General features: G+C 51.4%; 1 pseudogene; it reads right to left on the bottom strand.

The window, feature by feature from the left end:
• Positions 1-420: 420 nt before the first annotated feature.
• Positions 421-2,284, bottom strand: LOC125535587 (annotated as a pseudogene).
• Positions 2,285-8,640: the final 6,356 nt, after the last annotated feature.

Below are 8,640 nucleotides of genomic sequence, written 5' to 3'. Positions count from 1 at the left end.
TTAGCAGGAGTGTTAGGAATTAATTAATCATGTTAGTTAAAGGGTTAATCCGTGCTATGCCAGTTGCCACTTTTGACAATTGCCTCCTTTGTAACCACCTTTGTACTCATGGTATATGTATCCCAAATTTATCAATGAAAGCAATCATTCCATCATTTACCTCTTTACTTCACATAGATGAAGGCATAAAACACATGTGTGAATTTTTGATGGGCAAGGCCCTTGTGCGTGTTAAGTGTCAAGGAGCAAGCATACACGTGGAGGAGCGGGTGGGAGGTGACACACCAGCAACAACCATCAACTCAACTTTAATAATAAAGACAAAATGGTTGGTTCACATGAAATACAAACTCGTCGATATTTTAGTGCCTAATTATATGTTTAGGTACATGGAAACTGATAGTGAACAACATGTATATATTATATTACTATGCATGATGATAAAATTGCCGTGAGGTTGATTTGTGCACCATGTGTCGGACGCATCACTCTACTGTTATCCACTGCATGAGTGTATGACGACGCAAGCTCAAACTCAAAGCATTGAAGAATCATGCACAATGCCATCTTGCCCTCAAGCATGGCAAATTGTTGGCTAATGCAGATCCGTGGCCCCCAACTGAATGGTAGGAATGCACCGGGATACTTGGACGCCTTAGAGATCCCGTTGGCGAACCTCTCTGGCTTGAACTCATGAACATCGCTTCCCCATATGTGTGGGTCGTGGTTCATTTGGAACACAGGAAGCTCGATGAGGACACCAACAGGGTATGTGATGTCACCAATCTTCATCTCCTTGTATGTTTTTCGGATGAACCCACCGGCAGGCGAGTACAATCGGAGTACCTCGTAAAGAATCGTGGTCACTTGCGTAGGTATGTATAAATTGCAAGATTTATATATCCAATTTTATATCCTGTTGTAACAATGGAATCAAGTAAATAAAACACCACTCACTGTTTTGAGTCGGTTAACGCCTTCGTACTCAAGTTTGTTTTTTCCAAATAAGCTAATGACCTCCTCCCTTGCACGGTCCTGCCACTCTGGATGCATACTTAGTACGATCATTGTCCATGTGAGCAGTATTGATGTTGTTTCTGTCCAAGCAAGATATAACAACTTGCATTCCTCCATGACCTCTTTAATGGTCATTCCTGAGATGGTTGGCCATTGTCATCCGAGGTCCTCATGTTTGACTCAAGCATCAAGCCGAGCAAGTCATCATTGGTATTTTCTCCTTCTTGCATAGCTTGCATTCTTTTCTCAATTAGACCATGTAGAATGGATTCAATTTCATTATTAATTTGACGCATCCATCTATTGTTTTTGGTCGGCAAGGACCTGTTAATACCCCAATAAATTATTAGCACACACTGCTGAACAACGGTACTAAATCAATCATATTGCACATTTACAAATCACAGAATAATTTACTCTCATTACTTAAAATAGAGGACCTCAGATCGATAAAACATGATCTCCGGTGTTACTCTAAACCAGTACTACGGTCTTTATTAATGCTGGTTTTATACTAGATATGCATATTGTCCCATTAGTTCTCTTCTGGTAGGAAAATCGAATCTTGAAACTTACTAGTACTACTAGGTGTTGAATTACAAGTAACCGGGAAGCACAATCTTCTTTGGCCTGGCCACAATGAGTTCAACTTGCTCGGATTGCAGCTGGAAAACCCTGGCACCTTCAAGGTAGTTACTGCCAAATGCGGTGCGAGAAATGACATCTCCAGTGAGTCTTTGGAGCTCCGGGAAGACATCCAACTCATAGATACCGTCTGAACCAAGGGATCACGTCCATCTATCGACAAGCTCTTGGCAGCATGTAGACAAGGCTGGCATCATGAGCTGCAAATTCAATTTGATGATGTGCGCTTGGAGGATCAGTCACACACTTAATACAAGTTTGAAAGAAAACAAATGCTTACTTAATTCGCAAGCCAATGCTTGAACACTTCATACGAAACGACTACAAATACCTTGAGCTTCTCGAGATGGAATGCGGGGTTAAGGATCCTTCTATGATTGACCCATTTCTCGCCGTCGTAAGCCGCTAGTCCTCCGGCAAGAAGCCTAGACAGAGCCGGAAACTTGAGCTTCTCGAAGTGGCCGAACTTGTTCGACAACACTTCCTTGGCTAAGTCAGGGTTGCTGATGGTGACCTTGGGGAACACACTCAACGAAGATATACATGTCTTTTCATGCTCCCGGACAAGGTCGTGGAGGAACGGCGGGAAGAGTGGGGCTATGTTGTGACAGCGCAGAGGCATTGACCTCGATCATGCCTCCTTGTTCCGCCGCCCGTAGTCGATGAGATCTCCGACGAGGAAGCGGTAAGACGTGCCGCAGAGACCTTGGGCACGCAAGGCACGCTCAAGCCACCACGGGCGCCACCATAGCAAATCTACTAACCGGCTAGCCTCCCATAGAAGCACAAAGCCAAGGGTACCGCATACCAGGGAGCTCCATGGCACTGAAGCTGGACTCATCAGCACACTGAGGATCATTCTCTCCCTTGACAAGTGAGGGAAGAAAGGCCAGTTGCCAGTGCAAGGGGACTGGTTTGATTGAATCGGTATGCTAGAGATGGTCACGCTATATAGAGATGTCCCTTTTGTTTAAGAGATGTTCTTGCACTATTTATTTAATATCAAAGGTTGTGGCCTATCTGATCAATGCCCTTGCTCCTAAGGAACTTGGTAGATAAGGAACTGCGGTTGAAGATTCGATTGACAGGTGATTAGTTAATTTACGGTTTGATTAGTACTACTGAACACTAGTAACAATATGTGATCAAAGTTTTACATCGAATAATTCAACATAGGACATTTGTAATGCCCGGACGTCAGTCCTCTAGCGTGTGCACGTGACTTTCTTTCCACTGATTTCCATCCGCATGATGCATTCCATACAACCAACTGATAAAAGAGCGGAGGTGGTCGTAGCATTACTTGATGGTTCAATTGCTGCTATTTTATGTCTCTAGATTTTAATCATATAACCTTTGATCATTGTAATAGAGAGAGTAATCAGATAGCTCATGAACTAGCTAGGCTAGCTAGATTTTCTCCTTCGATTTCTTGGCTGGAATTTGCGCCTGATGCGGTTACTCCCTTGATTGTAAACAATGCCACCGTTGCTATGAGTGAATAAAGGAGGAGGTGATCGTAAAAAAAACTAATAAAGGAGCTCATCTAAGAAAATGATATAACCGTGAGCCCCTCCAGTGCCGTTTCTTCGCTTGGCTAGCTCAGCGCAACAGGTGCTGGACCTCAGACCGTCTTTCTCGGCGATGCCTTGATCACATGGAGGCGTGCCCCTTATGCGATCAAGAGGAGGAGACAATTGGGCACCTTCTGGTGGATTGTGTGTTTGCGCGGCAGGTATGGAACGTGGTTGGTCCTGGCCTTGGGCAGGCAACGTGGGCACCAGCAAGGGGGATCGCTCTCTGAATGGTGCCATGACATGAACGATGCAGGCCAGAGCACGAGGGACGCGCACGCGATGGCCATCCTCGTGATGTGGGAGCTATGGAAGCACCAAAATGCTATTGTGTTTGATGGGTGCACACCTTCGGTACAGCGAATACTTGCCAGGATTGAAGTTGAGAGCAGAGCATGGAAGATGGCTGGGATCCGCAAGGGCGATGTGTCCATTGGGGAAGTGCTAGGGTGGGTGAGAGCGAGAATGTAACTCATAGGATTTCGCTGTGGAGTGGGGCGGCGTAGCCGCAGAGTTGAGTTCATATAATTTGTAACGCCAACATGGAGGGGCTCTTTCTCCATTCTCCCTCTTTAATAGAAACTATGCACACTCGTGCATATTCGAGAAAAAAAGAAAAATATAAAATACCAGATGGTAGGCGTACACAAAGGGAAAACCTAAAATTACCAAGACCACACAGAGAAATAAACAAAAAGGAATGAATGAATTTCTTAAGGATTTTTTACTTGTTTATTTATTACATTTTTGTTCAATCGAAAAAAGAAATTTTATGAAGTTTTTCCAAAAAAAGTTTATAAAATTTGGCTTAGTTTATATAAAAATATGAACATATACAGTAACAAACATAGGATGCGAAAATATATTTGATGGTGAATCTAATGTTGGGGCAGACTAACCCTCCTCGGCGTCACACACCGAGCAGCCTCCCGACGACACAAACACCGGGCAAAAATAGAGGAAGGAGACACCATGATTTTTTCTGGTGACGAATGCCGCGGCGCACCAACGCGTGCATCTAGGCTTTATTCCTCACAAAGACTGTCTTAAACACATACATAGAGATAAACACGCACACACGCGCACAACCTCGAAGAACTCTCATGTCGACCGGGCACACACCACGGTCCCGACCAAGACTTCATCTTTCTTAGGCCCCTCTCACTTGGCTCGGCACATACTGCGGCAATCGACCAATACACAAGGGGATGGGTTTTAGAGCATCTCCAGCCGCGCCCCCAACAGCCCCCTAGGCGATTTTTCGCGTCGGCGCCTAAAATTTGGCCCAGTCGCGCCCCCAGGAGTCCGTTTTTCACCGGTTTGGGCCGAAACTGGTGCCGGCAGACGCAGGCCGAATCCGGCACAATGGGGGGGGGCTCTCGAGGGTGCCAGGGCAAGCGATTTTGGTGCGAACGAACAGCGAGCACGCCGAGTAAGCGACACTCACCCTCGTCATCCTCACAACGCCTCGGTTTCCCGCAGGGAATCAATGCCAAGGCTGTCGCCGGTCAGCCTTCCATTGATTCCTCACAGGCGGCGCGGCAACGCCCCCCGCCCTTCCCGCCACGCGTACACATGACGCCCGACCACTATAAAAGCAACGCCCCCCTCGCCTGTGGCCACACCCGCCCACAACCGTCGTGTTCTTCCTCTCTGACGTGCTTTGCCCCCCTCTCTCCCCGTGCGCAGCCGTCGCTAACATTCCTCCCCTCTCTTCCCAAGCTCAGTCACGATGATGGGCGAGCTATTCCTCGGCGATGGGGCGGCGACCAATGGCTTCGGCCACCGCTCGCTGCACGAGTGGGAGGCGTACTTGCTGTTCGAGGCCAACATCCTGACACCTCCCAACATGCGCGCGGGGCCGGGGAGGGGGGAGACTCAGCGCCAGTGGCGTGCCCATCCCCCCGCTGGTCATGACACAACTGGGCGCGGACAGAGCTGGAGCGCTAGTGCCGCGACGAGGGAGGTGTCGTCGTCCTTGATGATATAGCGATGAGGACGCACTACCACCGGTCCGCGAGGGCGACCCCGGGCAAGGGTCCAGCAGGGGCGGCCGCGTGAAGGAGGAGAAGGAAAACGATGACAACGGCGATGGCGGCGACCTCGCCGTGCTCAGCGCGTTCTTCGGTCTGTAGTTGCGGCCTTTTTAAAGTATTTTCAGATTCCTATGTAAAAAACTATTTAAATCGCCTAAGTACTGCCATGTTCGCCAAATTTTAGGCAAAACTTTGTCCCGTTTGCTGAATTTTAGCCGAATTCATTTTCAAAAAGTATTAAAAACATCTTCTAGGGACGACCCTGTGATCGGCGGCTGGGAACCCGAAAGCCCCCAGGCCGATTTTAGCGCCGGCTCGCCCCCAGGCAGCGATTTTACGAGCCGCCTGGGGGGCCAATGGTTGGAGACGCTCTTAGAGCATCTCCAGCCACGCCCCCAACAGGCCCTTCCCAGTCGAATTTTTAGCGTCGGCGGGCGAAAATCGGCCCAGTCGCGCCCCCAGGACTCAGTTTTTTGCCAGGTTGGGCCGAAATAACAGCCGGCGCACCCGAGCCGAATCCGGCGCGCTGGGGGCAGCGGCACAAGCGAAAAGGGGCGTGGGGCCGCTCTGTCGGCGAGAGGAGGGCCTTTTCCCGCCGTTTCTTCCCGCTTTCCCCCCGGCTTCCCTCTCACTCTCTCCATTCCTCCCACCAATATCCCTTCTCATCCCCTCACCACAAGCCATGCCGCGGAAGAAATACGTGATCCCCCACGTTGCGACGGCTGCGACCCAGCCGAAGCAGACGAAGCCGAGGGCGCTGCCGTCCAAGCCGCCGGGCATGTCCAACGCCGACTAGAGGGCGGAAGTCCAGCGTCGGGAGGCTGTCACCACCGACCGGCGGAACAGGGCCAACGCCAAGAATGCCAGGGACAACGCGGCGCTTGTGGCTGCGGCTGCAGCCGAACAAGCCAAGGCGGCTCGCGTGGGGATGACGAATCCTCCCCGGGGCCACGCCTAGCACGCGCCCTGGAGCCAGCAAAGCGTCGATTCTCCGGCTGGCTTCTCGTCGTCGCCGCAACCCTGGGGATGCACGTCGTCGCTGGGTTACGTCGACGGGGACGCGCACGGTGGGTTCAACCCCAACATCACCTTCCCCCATGGTCACCCGGCCCAGCGCACGCCCTCGCCCGCCTTGGCCGGCGTGCAGTACCCTCCATACAACCACTCACCGCCGGCCTACGTGTCGTACCCGACACCCCCTCTCCGCCGTGGCGCGCTGCCCTTCTCACAAGCTTCCGCACGCTGCCCTCCAAGAATTCAAGTACCTCCACGTCTTCAAAAAGATCAAGAAGTACGAGAAGTGGGCAGATGTCCGGGCACCCTTGCCAAGGCTAAGGAGACCTACAAGCCGGACGAGCCGACGTCGGGCGCGGGCGAGGGGCCCCCCGAAGGCAACAAAGGGGCCAAGAAGGGGAAACACGCCGACTCAGCTACCGCGTGCATGCAGGAGTCCATCGAGCATTGCCTCGCCAACGCACATGCCCGGGCCGCTCGGCGTGAAGAGAAGACCGAGGCGCGGTGGTCGGCGTTGATGACGAGCAACGCCGTTAAGCTCGAACTACTCCGGACGAACGTCACCGCGAAGAAGAGGAACACTGACCTGGCTTTCCTGCTGGGCGGGGCGGACATGCTCCAGAGCAATAATGAGGCGGTCAAGGCGTGGTACTTGGCGGAGCGCGGTCTCATCCTAAACCAGCTACCGTCCATGGCGCTGCCAACTCCCACGCCCACGCCCATGCCGCCACCAAGCCCGAGCGATGATGCCTCCACGACGCCCAGCAACACAGAAGCCCCGCCGACGCCGCCCAATATCGAAGCAACTTTGACACCGCCAAGCCCACGCACGCCGACTCCGCCGACGCCGGTGGCCGACCCCGCCGTGTGAAGCGTTGCATGCACGTCCTTTCTCTTTTGTACGCCAAACTTTTCATACAATTGACGAACTGATGATCGCCGAACTAGGCGATGTGATCGCCGGACTTGTGACGTCTTTTATGAGTGGAAATGTCCATGTTTGAATTTGCCGCGGCTTGGGAGGCGCCGCCTGGGGCGTGGCTGGAAGCTAGGTCTCCCCCAGGGGCCATTCTAGAGCAAGTTCACCCCCAGGCCACTCTTTTTCGACACTCTGGAAGGCCGAACGGCTGGAGATGCTCTTATATCAAAGGGGCACACACACCCAGCTAGCTACGACTCACGCATGACCCAGCCACCACCGGCCACTAACTCAACTAACCCCAAAAAAACCCAAGCACGCATGGTGCGCTAACAACCACGGCCACTAACCGGCTAACTTTTTTAGAGAAAAGGCCAGAGCCCGACTTTATAAATAAAGCCACATGGCAGCGTCACAAGACCAAACAGGAAAGAGACCAGTTAACGAGGAGAACGCACACAGCGCACGGAACGAAAAGTATATAAGAGTAGCCAAGGAAGGATGGATACAGGCAACTGTCATACACGGCGCGCAGGCCGGAAAGGAGCGAGACCTAAACTCCGCAAACAGCACCACTAGGATTAGACGACAGGATCCCGTCCAGAGATGTGAGATGCCGAAGCCCGGATTTTGTCGATGAGTAGGTCCAGGGCATCCCGATCAACCTCCTTAGTCAATGATCTCCACTGCTGCAATAATATACATGATTTGAAAAGAACGTCAGCAGGCTTAGATGGGAAGATATGCTCAATAGTAAATTTGTTCCTAATGGTCCACAGAGCCCAACATAAGGCACCCAGGCCAACCCAAAACACCCTCTTGGTGACCCCAACCAAAGCTTTGGCTAGGGTTCGAATATCGGAGAAAGAGGAGGGGTTCCAAGAGACCTGAAGCCAAGATCTGACACAGCACCAAACCAGCTTGGCCAGCACGCAATTGAAAAAGATGTGATCAGAGTTCTCCAAGGCCCCACATAGTTCTCCAAGACCCCAACGAAAGGCTTGCCAAAGGAAAATTTTAATCTTAGGAGGAACTTTGGACTTCCAAACACAAGAGAATCTGGTCGAAGGAGTACCACCAATAAGTCTAGAATAAAGCGACTTGACCGTAAATCTACCTGAGGCCGAATGAGGCCAGACTACAGAATCGGCCGACTCCGAGAGCACGGGGAAGAGGGCAGAGAGACTTTGCCAATCTTCCAACTCTTCAGGAGACAGGGCCCAATGAAAGGCCAGATCCCAGTTATTAGCCGCCACCTCCACGATGGAGATACCCGGACTAGGACAGTAAGAGAACAAAACCGGAAAACTCTCAGCGAGGGGGGCATCCCCCGACCACCAGTCCAACCAAAAGCGGACTGCCATCCCATTACCAACATTAAATTTAACATGTTCCAGGAAAATAGGTCTGACTTTGACAAGGGATTTCCAAAATT

This window comes from Triticum urartu, chromosome 2 (genome assembly GCF_003073215.2).
Source record: "Triticum urartu cultivar G1812 chromosome 2, Tu2.1, whole genome shotgun sequence".
Taxonomy (NCBI): domain Eukaryota; kingdom Viridiplantae; phylum Streptophyta; class Magnoliopsida; order Poales; family Poaceae; genus Triticum; species Triticum urartu.
This window is presented reverse-complemented; position numbering and strand designations above follow the sequence as displayed.